This window comes from Macaca thibetana, chromosome 18 (genome assembly GCF_024542745.1).
Source record: "Macaca thibetana thibetana isolate TM-01 chromosome 18, ASM2454274v1, whole genome shotgun sequence".
Classification (NCBI taxonomy): domain Eukaryota; kingdom Metazoa; phylum Chordata; class Mammalia; order Primates; family Cercopithecidae; genus Macaca; species Macaca thibetana.
The window spans coordinates 24,189,636-24,205,315 of record NC_065595.1 but is presented as its reverse complement, the minus strand read 5'-3'; the positions used below and the strand labels follow the sequence as shown (position 1 = coordinate 24,205,315).

General features: G+C 40.6%; 1 long non-coding RNA gene across 1 annotated transcript in view; it reads left to right on the top strand.

Moving 5' to 3' along the window:
- The first annotated feature begins 9,332 nt into the window (after window positions 1-9,332).
- LOC126940986 (uncharacterized) overlaps window positions 9,333-15,680 on the top strand; it is a 29,707-nt gene continuing 23,359 nt past the window's right edge. Inside the window, exon 1 of the long non-coding RNA XR_007721028.1 lies at window positions 9,333-9,703. This is a non-coding gene — a long non-coding RNA (uncharacterized LOC126940986). The remainder of the gene's footprint in view (window positions 9,704-15,680) is intronic.

The window sequence follows — 15,680 nt, the reverse complement described above, 5'->3', positions numbered from 1 at the left end:
AAGAACAGAAATTATAACAAACTGTCTCTCAGACCACAGTGCAATCAAACTAGAACTCAGGACTAAGAAACTCAATCAAAACTGCTCAACTACATGGAAACTGGACAACCTGCTCCTGAATGACTACTGAGTACATAATGAAATGAAGGCATAAATAAAGATGTTCTTTGAACCAATGAGAACAAAGATACAACATAACAGAATCTCTGGGACACATTTAAAGCAGTGTGTAGAGGGAAATTTATAGCACTAAATGCCCACAAGAGAAAGCAGGAAAGATCTAAAATTGACACTCTAACATCACAATTAAAAGAACTAGAGAAGCAAGAGCAAACACATTCAAAAGCTCGCAGAAGACAAGAAATAACTAAGATCAGAGCAGAACTGAAGGAGATAGGGACACAAAAACCCTCCAAAAAATCAATGAATCCAGGAGTTGGTTTTTTGAAAACATCAACAAAATTGATAGACCACTAGCAAGACTAATAAAGAAGAAAAGAGAGAAGAATCAAATAGACGCAATAAAAAATGATAAAGGGGATATCACCACCAACCCCACAGAAATACAAACTACCATCAGAGAATACTATAAACACCTCTACGCAAATAAACTAGAGAATCTAGAAGAAATGGATAATTTCCTGGACACTTACACTCTCCCAAGACTAAACCAGGAAGAAGCTGAATTCCTGAATAGACCAATAGCAGGATCTGAAATTGAGGCAATAATTAATAGCCTACCAACCAAAAAAAGTCCAGGACCAGATGGATTCACAGCTGAATTCTACCAGAGGTACAAGAAGGAGCTGGTACCATTCCTTCTGAAACTATTCCAATCAATAGAAAAAGAAGGAATCCTCCCTAACTCATTTTACGAGGCCAACATCATCCTGATACCAAAGCCTGGCAGAGACACAACAAAAAAAGAGAATTTTAGACCAATATCCTTGATGAACATCGATGCAAAAATCCTCAATAAAATACTGGCAAACTAGATCCAGCAGCACATCAAAAAGCTTATCCACCATGATCAAGTGGGCTTCATCCCTGGGATGCAAGGGTGGTTCAACATATGCAAATCAATAAATGTAATCCAGCATATAAACAGAACCAAAGACAAAAACCACATGATTATATCAATAGATGCAGAAAAGGCCTTTGACAAAATTCAACAGCCCTTCATGCTAAAAACGCTCGATAAATTTGGTATTGATGGAACGTATCTCAAAATAATAAGAGCTATTTATGAAAAACCCACAGCCAATATCATACTGAATGGGCAAAAACTGGAAAAATTCCCTTTGAAAACTGGCACAAGACAGGGATGCCCTCTCTCACCACTCCTATTCAACATAGTGTTGGAAGTTCTGGCTAGGGCAATCAGGCAAGAGAAAGAAATCAAGGGTATTCAGTTAGGAAAAGAAGAAGTCAAATTGTCTCTGTTTGCAGATGACATGATTGTATATTTAGAAAACCCCATTGTCGTGCCCAAAATCTCCTTAAGCTGATAAGAAACTTCAGCAAAGTCTCAGGATACAAAATTAATGTGCAAAAATCACAAGCATTCTTATACACCAGTAACAGACAAACAGAGAGCCAAATCATGAATGAACTTCCATTCACAATTGCTTCAAAGAGAATCAAATACCTAGGAATCCAACTTACAAGGGATGTAAAGGACCTCTTCAAGGAGAACTACAAACCACTGCTCAGTGAAATAAAAGAGGACACAAACAAATGGAAGAACATACCATGCTCATGGATAGGAAGAATCTATATCGTGAAAATGGCCATACTGCCCAAGGTAATTTATAGATTCAATGCCATCGCCATCAAGCTACCAATGAGTTTCTTCACAGAATTGGAAAAAACTGCTTTAAAGTTCATATGGAACTAAAAAAGAGCCCACATTGCCAAGACAATCCTAAGTCAAAAGAACAAAGCTGGAGGCATCACGCTACCTGACTTCAAACTATACTACAAGGCTACAGTAACCAAAATAGCATGGTACTGGTACCAAAACAGAGATATAGACCAATGGAACAGAACAGAGTCCTCAGAAATAATACCACACATGTAAAGCCATCTGATCTTTGACAAACCTGAGAAAAACAAGAAATGGGGAAAGGATTCCCTATTTAATAAATGGTGCTGGGAAAATTGGCTAGCCATAAGTAGAAAGCTGAAACTGGATCCTTTCCTTACTCCTTATACAAAAATTAATTCAAGATGGATTAGAGACTTAAATGTTAGACCTAATACCATAAAAACCCTAGAAGAAAACCTAGGCAATACCATTCAGTTCATAGGCATGGGCAAGGACTTCATGTCTAAAACACCAAAAGCAACAGCAACAAAAGCCAAAATTGACAAATGGGATCTAATGAAACTAAAGAGCTTCTGCACAGCAAAAGAAACTACCATCAGAGTGAACAGGCAACCTACAGAATGGGAGAAAATTTTTGCAATCTACTCATCTGACAAAGGGCTAATATCCAGAACCTACAAAGAACTCAAACAAATTTACAAGAAAAAAACAACCCCATCAGAAAGTGGGCAAGGGATATGAACAGACATTTCTCAAAAGAAGACATTCATACAGCCAACAGACACATGAAAAAATGCTCATTATCACTGGCCATCATAGAAATGCAAATCAAAACCACAATGAGATTCCATGTCACACCAGTTAGAATGGCAATCATTAAAAAGTCAGGAAACAACAGGTGCTGGAGAGGATGTGGAGAAATAGGAACACTTTTACACTGTTGGTGGGATTGTAAACTAGTTCAACCATTATGGAAAACAGTATGGCGATTCCTCAAGGATCTAGAACTAGATGTACCATATGACCCAGCCATCCCATTACTGGATATATACCCAAAGGATTATAAATCATGCTGCTATAAAGACACATGCACACGTATGTTTACTGTGGCACTATTCACAATAGCAAAGACTTGGAATCAACCCAAATGTCCATCAGTGACAGACTGGATTAAGAAAATGTGGCACATATACACCATGGAATACTATGCAGCCATAAAAAAGGATGAGTTTGTGTCCTTTGTAGGGACATGGATGTAGCTGGAAACCATCATTCTCAGCAAACTATCACAAGAACAGAAAACCAAACACCGCATGTTCTCACTCATAGGTGGGAACTGAACAATGAGATCACTTGGACTCAGGAAGGGGAACATCACACACCGGGGCCTATCATGGGGAGGGGGAGGGGGGGAGGGATTGCATTGGGAGTTATACCTGATGTAAAGGACGAGTTGATGGGTGCTGACGAGTTGATGGGTGCAGCACACCAACATAGCACAAGTATACATATGTAACAAACCTGCACATTATGCACATGTACCCTAGAACTTAAAGTATTAAAAAAAAAAAAAGAAATCTCCAAAGATCAAAATCCATAAACTCTAATATCACTCACTTCAAAAATCTGGAAAATCACAATCACAAAATAGTTATATCTTATTAGACCGACTCTCATGGGCCATCTCCAGGTCATTGTCCATAATCTAACCTTGTAATCCACTGCTTCATATGTTGAATTTACTTTTCAGTTTTTTTCTTTTTAGGATTTTTTTTTACTACTTTAAATTGTCAGCATTATTTTTCTACAATATTCTATGCTTTGTATTTCATCTTCATATTACTTACAATACTGGAGGTATACATTGTGCAAAGAATTTTTAGAGAGTTCAGATTCATTTTATACATTTTTAACAAATTTGGCTCCACCAAAGTGCTTTATGACCATGTTGACTTTGTGTTCAAGTATTGTGCATGTATATAAAAATACTGAGACTTCCTCAATAAATGAAGAGATGTCCTTTTTGTACATCTGCATTTGTGAAAGATAAAATTTCTCGTGATCTGGACTCTCTGGGTGACTGCATATGTAGTGGTGACCCATCCAGTTTCTGATCAATTTCATTAAAAGACTTAAGTGGTTTGTCACCATATTGCAGATGATGGCAGTTATTAAGCTGGGTGCACACAATTACCAAGCATAGTGATAGGTGATAACACATTTCCCTTTTTGACCAATGTCTTTATGAATATGGTTCATCTGCTCACAACTGTTACACCCATGTGATTGTCCTTAGTGTTCCTGACTGCTCATGCTTGCAAAATATGTATGTTGCCATTGCCTCTTTTATTGTGTAAAGTGGCCTATGAAGTGTTCTGTCCTGTTTTTATATGTTTCTCAAATAAGTCCTCCTTTAAAATGTAAATAAATATGTTTTAAAGAAACTTTTTTTTGAAACAGAACCTTGCTCTATCCCTCAGGCTGGAGTGAAGTGACATGGTCTCGGTTCACTGCAACCTCCGCCTCCCTGGTTCAAGTGATTCTCATGCCTCAGCCTCCCGAGCAGCTGGGATTACAGGTGCCCACCACCAAGCCTGGCTAGTATTTGTATTTTGAGTAGAGATGGGGTTTCACCATATTGAACAGTCTGGTCTCAATCTCCTGACTTGAGGCGATCTGCCTGCATCAGCTTCCCAAAGTGCTGGGAGTATAGGCATGAGCCGGCGTGCCTGGCCGTTTTAAAGAATTTTTCATGATTTTTTCCAGAAATATATATTTTCAAGATTTTGTTCTTTTAGGGTTTCAGCATTCGTGATCATAGCATTTGGAATTGTGTCTTTCAGGATTATGATTGGCTTCCCTTGCTGCCACATAGAGTGGTTCTCCAGTCCTGCTTCTCCTGAGTGGGCCTGGCATTGCTAGTCTAGGCTGAGATAATATGCCACTTTTCCCATTTTTATAGGTAGGTGGGCTTGGTACTCCAAGGAGGGCAATTCTGCTGGGATGTCCGCTTCTTTCTTGCCCCTTTGAGTCAAGTTGCTCCCTGCCTCATGTTTCCCAGACCACTGCACTTGATGTTTAGGTGCACTTTCTGCTGTGAAGCCCTGTGAGTCCAATTACAGCTTTCATCCAGAGTTTCAGCTGCTTTCCTTTATATTCCAGAAATATAATGGGTCAGTCCACTGTTTTAGACATTCCAAACTTCACTAGGTCAAGTTGCCAGTGCAATGCTCTTACTACCTTTGGGGAGTAGTAGGGAGTAGAATTGATTTTGATGTGCCTTATGTTATGAATGGATGATCTGAGCTATTTGCAAAGATTTGCATAATCATTACATACATTATATACAGTCAACCCACATATTCACTTATCCCAAAGCAAATTGAGCTGAAAACAGAACTTCAGTTTTGAACCCGTTCTCTCCCCGCCCCCTTTCCAGATCCTCTTATTTCGTTTCTGGGAATACACCACTACATGTGACCAAACCTGAAACTTGGGCATCTTTCCTGTCTACTTCTTTCGCTTTATACTTCCCATCTAATCACTTACCAATCCCCATCCTTCTATTTCACTTCATATGTATATATATATATATTTTTTTTTTTGCTACATCCTCAACACCTCATCTTATTCACTCATTCTTTCTTCTCTGAATTCCTAATACAGGCTCCTAAACAGGTCTCGCTGCTTGATAATCTCAGCCCCTTCCAACTCATATTCCACAATTCTTTCAGCAATCTTGTAAGAAAATAGGTTTTATCACGTCACTTCCTTCCTGAAGTCCAGTTTTGAGTCCTTCGTGTGTTCGGCATGTGATCTGGACTCTGACTTGGCATTTAAGGCACCATGTGATCTAGCTCCCATCTATGTTTCCAGTTCACCTCCCTCCCGTTCTGTTCCCCTGCCATCTTAAATTACTAACAACCACCAAATGCACCAGGTGGTATCATGCCTCCTTGCTTTTGAGCAGTTTGCTTTTACTAGGATGCCCCACTCCCATACTAGTTTTTCTAGTTTCTTAAAAACGCTTTGACTGTTAGTTCTTCCCAAATGCATTTCCCATCTCACCTTCATCCATGCCTCCATTGCACTTATCTCCATAACTGTCTTTTTCTCCTATTAGATTATGAGTAGGGATTATGTTTTGTTTTGTTGTCTCACACATATGAATAACCCTAATCATATCATAATGATTTCTTAGCACTTGCATGCTTTTTCACTCAGCCATGAAAATAATGGCTGCATAGTTGCCTCATATATTTAATTTAACATATTAAGTTATTCATTTTAACTCTCATACTTACCTTATCAGGTAAGGTACTGTTATTTTTATTTTCATTTTGTAAAATGAAGATGCAGACTGCTTAGGAAGTTTCCCCAAGTTACACAGTTGCTAAGTGAGAGCCAGGATTTGAACATCTGACTCCAGAGGTCAGTTTCTTGTTCATGCTGCTTGAGGGCTGCCCTGGGTGCTTGATACATATCTGGTTTGTGGACATTAGGATGGGAGTGAGAAGTTTGGGAAGATACTCCTTATCCTTCTAGCCCATTTGTACCTCTTAAAAGAGGGAAAATGTTTAAACTGGTGTTGGGGCCCCTTCCCACTTACGGCTCCCTCCCCATGGGTCCGTAGTGTAGTGTGTACCTTCCTTTACTCTCTGACCCTTCGCGTGATCAATGTTTTCTTTCTTAGAACATAATCCAATAACCTTACAATCATGATAATGATGACAATGAGAGTTAACATTTCCAGGATGTTGACTGTATCATACTTAAAAAATTTACCACTGACAGTAGAATAAAACCTCTATAGCCCTTAGTAAGGAAATTTTAAACAAAATTTGTTGTATGTATTCATGCCATACAGGCATGAATCCCCACTGCTTGCATGCAAGCTGCCCTGTTTGGGATTTTAAGCTTCTTCCTGCTGTTATCGGGATGTAAAGGCTGACTTGCTCCTTCTTTGACTAGCCCCAGCTTATACCCCTCGGAAACCTGACTTAACTTTCTCTCTTACCACCACTCAGTCCCACACCCGGGGAAGCTACAATGCAATTAATAATTGCATTACCCTAGGATAATTATTCAATCTTGCTGAGCCACAGTTTCTACCTCAGTTTTTTTTTTTTTTTTTTTTTTTTCCTGTTGTTGTTGTTTGTTTTGTTTTGTTTGAGACAGGATCTCATTCTGTCACCTAGGCTGGAATGCAATTGCATCATTATAGCTCACTGCAGGCTCGATTTCCCAGACTCAAGAGATCCTCCTGCCTCAACTCCTGAGTAGCTAAGACTACAGGTACATTTTTCCATGCCTGGATGAACTTTTAAAATTTTTTGTAGTGATATGGTCTCACTACATTGCCCAGTTTTGTCTGGAAATCCTGACCTCAAGTGATCTTCCTGCCTCAGCCTCCCAAATTTCTGGGATTACAGGTGTGAGCAACCCCCTCTGGCCCTTACTTCTTTCAAATGAGAATAAAAATTATTCCTGCCTCATAGAGTCACCTCCTCTGGTCTATCTTCCCTGACCCTGACGCTGTCATCTCAGGAAAGAATTAACCTCCTCTTCATTTTAGTGCTTATCCACCTTGCTCGGACCAATGTGTGTGTCACACTCTACTGTAATTGTTTATTTGTCTGTTGTCTGCCCCACCTACTGGATTGTTAATATCTCAAGGACAGGGACAATGTCATAGTTTTGAGTCCCTTATCCCTAGATCACCTGTTGGACTGAATTTCCACAACTACCACCCACCTTTCTCGAGAGTCTCTCATTTGACATTGCTTTTCATCCACAGAGCCACCCACATCATCCATTTGGATTTCAAATCACTTGAGTAAAACTGATGGGATAACATACTAGGGATCCTACCCACCTTAGACAGGAGAACACAGAAATGCTTCTGGTCATGGTATTCAAGCTTTGTCCCATCAAACCATACTAACCAGGTCATCCTAAGTCTAAGGGATAGACAAGAACTTCTGCTTATGATTCAGCCAAAAGATCTATGACATCTTACAAGAGGTTTCCATTTCTAGACCAGAACTTGAACAGGGGGTGAACTATGAGTTGATTTCCAGAAGTGTGGCTCTGAAGCGGGGGGCGGGGTTGTTAGAGACATGCTATTGAGAGGTGTCTGAGTCTGCAGAATTTGTGATGAGAGCCGGTTCCTTGGATGGTACTCTTCCTCATCCTCTTTCAGATCTCATGGTCTATGATGGCTCAGGTGTCCAGAGATTCGTTTGTGCTGAATATTATTTGGAACATTGAATCAAGCATACGTCTTTTTAATAGTTAAGGTTATCCCTCTCTCCAGGGATAATTTCACCTGGGACAGTGAGGAAATGGAGCTTGGAGTGTGTGCCCTTCCTATCATCAAAGAGGAGGAGAGGGCGAGCATATTCCGAGTTGAGTAAGTGGAACCCCTCCTACAGATGTGCCTTTCACTCCCATTTCCTGCTCCAGACCAACCCTTTGGAGATTATTTTCAGGGAGATCTCCCTCTTCTTGTGAGGTCAGAGACTTTTCTATTTATAAGGCTGGTGGATGTGACGTGTCTAGGCAAGCATACAGCAAAACCACAGAAAGACCAGAGATTAAAGAAATTAAACAGGGCAAACTAAAAAACACCTTTTGCAGAACTTCTCTTAAGTTTGAGATAAACACCTCCACCTTCCCTCCTCCCTCTTCAAGTTCACGGTTTATTTTTCACTGTGTTCAGCTTGTGGCAGTAACCTCTATTAGAGAGAAGGGAAAATGAGTTGTCTCAATGAGGTGGCTTCCCTAAGCAGCACAATCCTCTGAGTTCAGGACTGAAAGAGAGTGAGAAGAATCTCTTCTGGGATGAGATCTTAAAAGGCAAGGAAGCAATGGCCTCAGTCATTTGAGGGTGAGTGCATTTTCCCAGCAGGTGCATTGAGAACCATCTCCCTTCAGACATACTCTGTGGACTCGTGATTTCGGCACTGGACCAATCTAAGTCACAAAGAGCAGACAGCGCTGTCTCCTTTTCCAGAAATATCAGACTTATGGGAAGATTTCTTCTGAAGATTCCTATCCTCTTTCTCTCACCTGTAATGAATCATAGCTGAATGATGCTTCCACCGGCCAAGTTCCAAGTGCCATCTTTTCCTTCAAGGAAAAGGCCCATAAGTCCTCTCAAGCGATTCTCAGCCTTGGCATATGCAGTGGCTTCATTCAGATTCCAGCAAAGAGGAATTGGCAGGGCATGAATAAGGGCAGAAGGTAATTGAGGAGCCGGGGCTGGTTTTAAGGCAGGACAGAGCCCAGCTCCACGAGCTGAGCTGGAAGGAATTTGCTGTATGTGCCAGATGTCATAAAGAGCTGCTGAGCTAGTTGAGCTTTCTAGCGCTCAGAAGCAAATCAATCAGATGAGCTGCAACTGCGGCTCTGCCACAGACCATGAGCTAATGTAGGCTGTACCCAGTGAGCCAGTGCCACGGGCACTGGAGCCGGCAGTGGGAGAGGGTGAGCCGACATAGCTAATGCCTAATGCCAGCAGGGAGAGACTAAGGGACCTCTTCTTTGACACTGAGAATAGCCCCAGAGTGAATACAGCCTTCGACAGCTGTGGCTTCATTCTCATCACCGCTGGGCGAGTTGGCGGTGCTAATTGTGAAGCTGGAGAGCTGTTAACATCAGATCAGATTTGTTAAAGGAGAGGGGTAAGATGATACTTAAGACCAGTATCTGCAGTGGCACAGGCACAAAAGCCCTATCTCAGGAGAAGGAATGAAAGGAAGGCAAAAAGGCTGTGAGAAAATGAAAGAAGCTGGTTGATTGACCCCTCCTCTGTGTCACCTCAGCAACTTGTCCATATCATTGTTACTGCACTTATCACACGGTTGTAAGATGGTAAGGAGGATCTCCCATTTATTGAGCTTTTACTATATGCCAAGCACTGTTAAAGGAGTTTAACATACATTGTTTCATTTAATCCAAATTCAGAGAGGTTAACCAACTTTCCCAAAGATGTGTACACATATATATGTGTGCGTGTGTGTGTGTGTGTGTGTGTGCACATGAGCATAGCTATTGAATTAGTCAGGTTCCAAATCTAGTTCTCCCTGACTCCAAAACTAAAATCTCCCCCATTATTACCATTAGCCTCTTATTTCCAAAGCAGGTACCTTAAAAGACTCTGTGAAGTTAATAAGTTATAGTACTGATGGTCAAGAGAATAAGATGAATCAAAGTCCAGTTTGGAAATTAAAAAGAGAATCTTCCCTGGGAGTCAAAGAGAAGGACACGCATTGGACATATGGTTGTAGATTGAGGTTTTCCGTCTTCTCTCTCTGTAATAGCCCTGGCAGACAGCTAATAAGGAAAACATATTGCACAAGGAATCTTCTCTTCTCTCCGCTCACATGATGCAGATTTCTGGTAGCAGCAGAGTTTGCGGAAAACAAATAATAATCTGACAATGGGTAAATTCAGCCCCTTTCATCCCAGTGGAATAAATATGCCAAGGGATCCCCAAATTTATCCCTCTGAGGATGCACCGTATTTAAAGAAAGAATTGAGGAGGGCAGCAAGGAGAGAGTGATTGTTGTCCTCAGCAACTGTGAGTTCATGGGATGCCACTTCCCTTCCACCATGCTCAGCTTGTTCAATTGATGAAATGATTTCAGATTGTTTTACAAAGGCAGATGATCATTCATGCCATTTATATAAGGATAGAGGGATCACTGTTACGTTTTTATTATAAAACTTCCAACAAGAAAATATTCAAGCTAGCCTATGGAAAGGAATTCATCTTTGAACACAAACAATGGGCAAAACTATTCCTGATAATAGAAAACTCCAGGCCTCTACACTCCTTTTGCCTCTGTGTTTTGTTCAGTTTAAATCAAGATAAAAAGATGGAAAGCACAACTCCTTAGGGTGGTATGAAATCCACAGAGGCTTTTAACAAAGCTGTCTAACAACAAGTCAGTTCAGACATTCCAGCCTCCTTGGTATTCCTTACCAAAGAAAGAGCACAAGCAGCTGTTTTTGCTCAGTTCTGTGGGATCTGCATGCCAGCGCTTCTGCTGAGAAATGAACAGCGTTCATAGGAACACTTCTCCTTGCCTATTCTGCTCTCCTGTGGGCCTTTTCTTCTTTGAACCAGTGCATTGCAAGCACTTGCATAGTGTTTAGCAAGTCATTTGAAATAATTCGGAAATATCAAAGTTTGTGCATCATTTACTTGCAAAAAGTGAATTTGAACATCTCAAAAGTTACCTTTTAAAAAATTGCTCTCCCCCATAAAATTAAACGGAGTTATCCTATGACCCAGAATTCTATTTGTAGGTACATATCGGAGAGAATTGAAAACATATGTTCACTTAACAACTTGTATACAAATACTCATAGCATTATTCATAATAGCCTCAAAGTAGAAACAAACCAAATGTCCAACAATGGGTGAATGGATAAACAAATTGTAATATAACCAGGCAATGGACTATTATTCTGTAATTTAAAAAACGAAGCACTGATTCAAGCTACAACATGGATGAACCTTGAAAACATTATGCCAAGTGAAAGAAGTGAGACACAAAAGACGATATTTTGTATGATTCCATTTATATAAAATATCTGTAATAGATAAATCTATACAGATAAAAAGTAGATTACTGGTTGCCTAGGGCTGGATGGGATGGGGCTATGGGGAGTGATTGTTAATAGGTACAGGACTTCTTTTTAGGGTAATACAAATAGCCTGACATTTGATAGTGATAATAGTTGCACAAGCTTGTGAGTATATTAAAAACTGCTGAACGGGATGCTTCATTTAATTTTCTTTTTTTTGAGACAGAGTCTCATTCTGTCGCCCAGGCTGGGGTGCAGTGGTGCAATCTCGGCTCACTGCAACATCCGCCTCCCGGGTTCAAATAATCCTCGTGCTTCAGCCTCCCGAGTAGCTGGGACTACAGGTGTGCACCACTACATCTGGCTAATTTTTGTATTTTTAGTAGAGATGAGGTTTCGCCATGTAACCCAGACTGATCTTGAACTCCTGACCTTAAGTGATCTGCCTCCCTCAGCCTCCCAAAGTGCTGAGATTACAGGCATGAGCCAACACCCCTGGCCTGAACTGTACACTTTAAAAGGGTAAATTTTATGGTATGTGAGTAATATCTTACTTTTTTTTAAGTGAGGGGGAAGGGAAAGAAAAAATATTCTAGAATTATAAAAATACAATAAAATGTACTTAATAATAAAATATTAAATACAATATTATAGAAATTTCCATGTACCTTACAATCTATGAGCCTCAGTGAAGTGTAGCCCACGACCAAGTGTCTTGTATAATTGACCTTCATCGTTCAATGAGACAGTAGAGCATTGAGACGTTGAGGTTAAGAATATAATCCCTGAAGCCAGGTTGCCTGGGTTCAAACTCTGAACTTACACCTGCTAGCTGTGTGAGCAAGTTATTTAACTTCTCTGGAGGTCTGCTTCCTTATCTGCAAAATGGAGATTCTAACAGCTGCCTCATAGTGGTGCCTTTGACGATTAAGTGAGCTAATATGTGAACAGTAGAATAGTGCAGTTTTTTTCTATCATCATCATCATCATATATTATCATCTTGAGCATCACAGTGGAAACAATGTGGTGACCTATTTTCTATATTGCATTCAACCTAAATTATACAATTAGCATTTATGTTTAGTCACATATCACTTTATGATTTATATTTAATTTTATGTATGAACCACATCTTTCTAGCATGGCTGTAAGTTATTTGAAAGCAGGAGCCCACATCCATTCTTTCCACTTGTTCTCCATTCCCCAGCATTGGGCCCTGCAGTGGCCCATACTCAGCTCCTCAGATGCACTGGCTCACTTTTCCCCAGGGTCTGGGTTACTGGTTAGTTGATCCCAAGACTACTATTATGGTATGATGTGTACTCCCACCACTGACCACCAAAAGACGGCCAATCTGACTGTGCAACAGATTACAGGAATTTATACTGCTCTTAGAACCATGGCTAGCGAGTACACTTTAAGTTCCGACCACATGGTGCTAAAGCTGGAGTTTGTATATTGTTCTGGGTCCAAAGAGCTGTTTGCTGGTGGCGCCTAGGGACTGTGGTTTATGAGGATGGCTAAATTAGTTATTATTTTGATCCTGAGAGCCTTTCATTGTCACCAAATTCCAGGGCTGGAAACAGCAATGTGACATGGAAAATCACAGCCACTCTATTAGGCAAAAGTCTTTCTATGAGCAGCTCTGATGCAAGAACAAGAAACGCACATGTCCGCATGCAGGGCGTTCCCTAATTGGCAGATCTGTGGCACTTAATCTGCCCCTACCTCCCTCTCTTGGTCAACATAGGCTTTAAAACCTGAGGGTCTGGAATGGTGATTGTTTCCTAAATGACAAACCCAAGGGTTTAGATCGTATTCCAAGAGAGGGAATCTCTGTTTTCTTCCTTACTGTGTTCTTTTATTATCATTATTATTGAAGTCATTTCAGCCACTGTTTCCTGTTTGTTGTAATAAATCAGGTTTGGGCACTTGGAAAATAACATGACCAGGAATCTAGCGACAGCTCTCCAGCACCTTGGGAAGACCGTAAGGCTGATTGTTAGTGGAGTCTTCCAAACAATCTGTAGTCTTCCAAGCTTTATTTTCAAAAATGGCCCTCCTTTTTCTTTTCTTTTTTTTTTTTTTTTTTTTTTAAACAGAGTCTCACTCTTGTCACTGAAGCTGGAGCTATCAGCTCACTGCAACCTCTGCCTCCCAGGTTCAAGCGATTCTCCTGCCTCACCCTCCAGAGTAGCTGGAATAACAGGTGCCTGCCACCATGCCCAGCTAATTTTTTGTATTTTTAGTAGAGACGGCGTTTCACCATGTTGGTCAGACTGGTCTCGAACTCATGACCTCAGGTGATCTGCCTGCCTAGGCCTCCCAAAGTGTTGGAATTATGGCCATGAACCACTGCACCAGCCGGCCCTGCTTTCGATTCCCAAAATGGATACCCTTTCTACTCCAAAAATGGCCCTACGTTGGTCCCACTCCAAGAGCAGGAGGCTGTTGAGAAAGTTTTATTGAGAGCTAAAGTCCAACATTGAAAGATGCACTTGTTTAGAATTGTTTCCCCCAAATTATTCTGGGCTGATTTGGAGATCCTCTTGCTTACCTCTGTGTCCTAGACTCTTCTGACTGTGGGTGACAAAAGCCACAGTGCAGGGTGTGTGGCCGAGATGTGCATGATTGTGGAGTCTGATTTGAGAATGCTATGCCAATGAGGGGATAGTCTCAGGGTGTGTTTTGTGATCCTGAATGGAAGCCTCAGTAAGAGATAATGAAGGGATTCTTCTCTCTACTGCCATATACAATGGTACTTTTCAGCTGTGTGGCCCTAATTAGCAGTAGCTAATTAATGCTCAAACACCTTGGTGGGGACTGGGAGAGAGGAAACTGAACCAGAGAACAAAGTGGTTGTCTAAAGCCCCTAAGGAGTTGGGAGGGGATTATGTCCCAAGGTTTCCGGGCTTCCTGCAGCTCCCTGTGAGACAGTGTCCCTAATTCCTGTATGGTGGCTTTGGTACAAGTCCTACTGTCTTATTCAAGTCCCTGTAATAAAGTTGTGTTCTGGAGGGGAAAAGCGTGGCTTTTATATTTCTCTCTGTTTGCTCTCATGTCAAGCCAGGAGCACTGGAGCAGTCATACTACTCAGGAAAACCTCCTTTTGCTCAACAACTGAGAACACATTTGGTATGCTCGCCTTTTCTCCTTGTTTATTTTCAGGGTAGTGATAAAAGCATGGAAAAAACATGAGGGAAAACCAGTAAATTTCAGTACTATTTCAATACATCTGCAAAGGGCAAACTGTTTAGAATTTCTCTTGCCCCGTCTGAAGTTGGAAACTCTCACCACAGCAGGAAACACAACTATTTTGACTTGGCAAACTAAACCAAACAGCATGCACCTGCAACTGTGCGTCCCTGACGTGAGTAGCTGTGGCCAGAGGGTCAGTCTGTTCTCAGTTTTTCATCCAGAAACCACATTCTGCAAATGGAGAGAAAACCACTGTTGGATTAAAGGAAATCCTTGCCATAGAGACTAAGCACACAACTTTAATTAACTCATCATTTTCTAATTAGCATCCCCAGAGTCCTGTGCCTGGGCAGCTTATGTTGCAGAATGTGCCATCAAGCTTTTCCAAACAGCTTTATAAAATAAAGTTTTGTTTTCACAAACCTTTCTTTTAAAAAGTTTGGAAAATGGAGGAAAACGTTTGAAAACAGGGTAGACCACCCAAAATTCATTCATATAAAATCACTTAATGATTTTGGTGTATTTGTTTAGAGTCATTATGTGTATTTTAACGCAACATAGTTGAGACTGTATCATATAGAGAAGGGCCTTTCTCTATGTTTTCATTTAATATCTTGTGCAGGCATTTATTTCAGTACAAAATTGTTACCAGTAATAACAATTACTGATATATCAGCATATTGTACTTAGTAGAAGTACTGTAACTTATTTAACCATTGTTGCTACTTACATTCAAAGTGAACTTTATAATTAAGTTTCTAGAATTCCTTATAACATTTTAACTTAGGAATTTCATTCAATTTAGGAACTTAACGTGAACTAGTACACCATTAAAAAACACACAGACTGTCACATCACAGATTCTTTTTTTTTCTATTAACATTATCACCTTGTCTTGCTTATTGTTTTTAAGTGCATAGATACATGACTTTATTCTCATTTTTTTTTTCTTTGAGAGGGATTCTCACACTCTCACCCAGGCTGGAGGGCAGTGGCACGATCTCGGCTCACTGCAAGCTCTGCCCTTGGGTTCATGCCATTCTCCTGCCTCAGCCT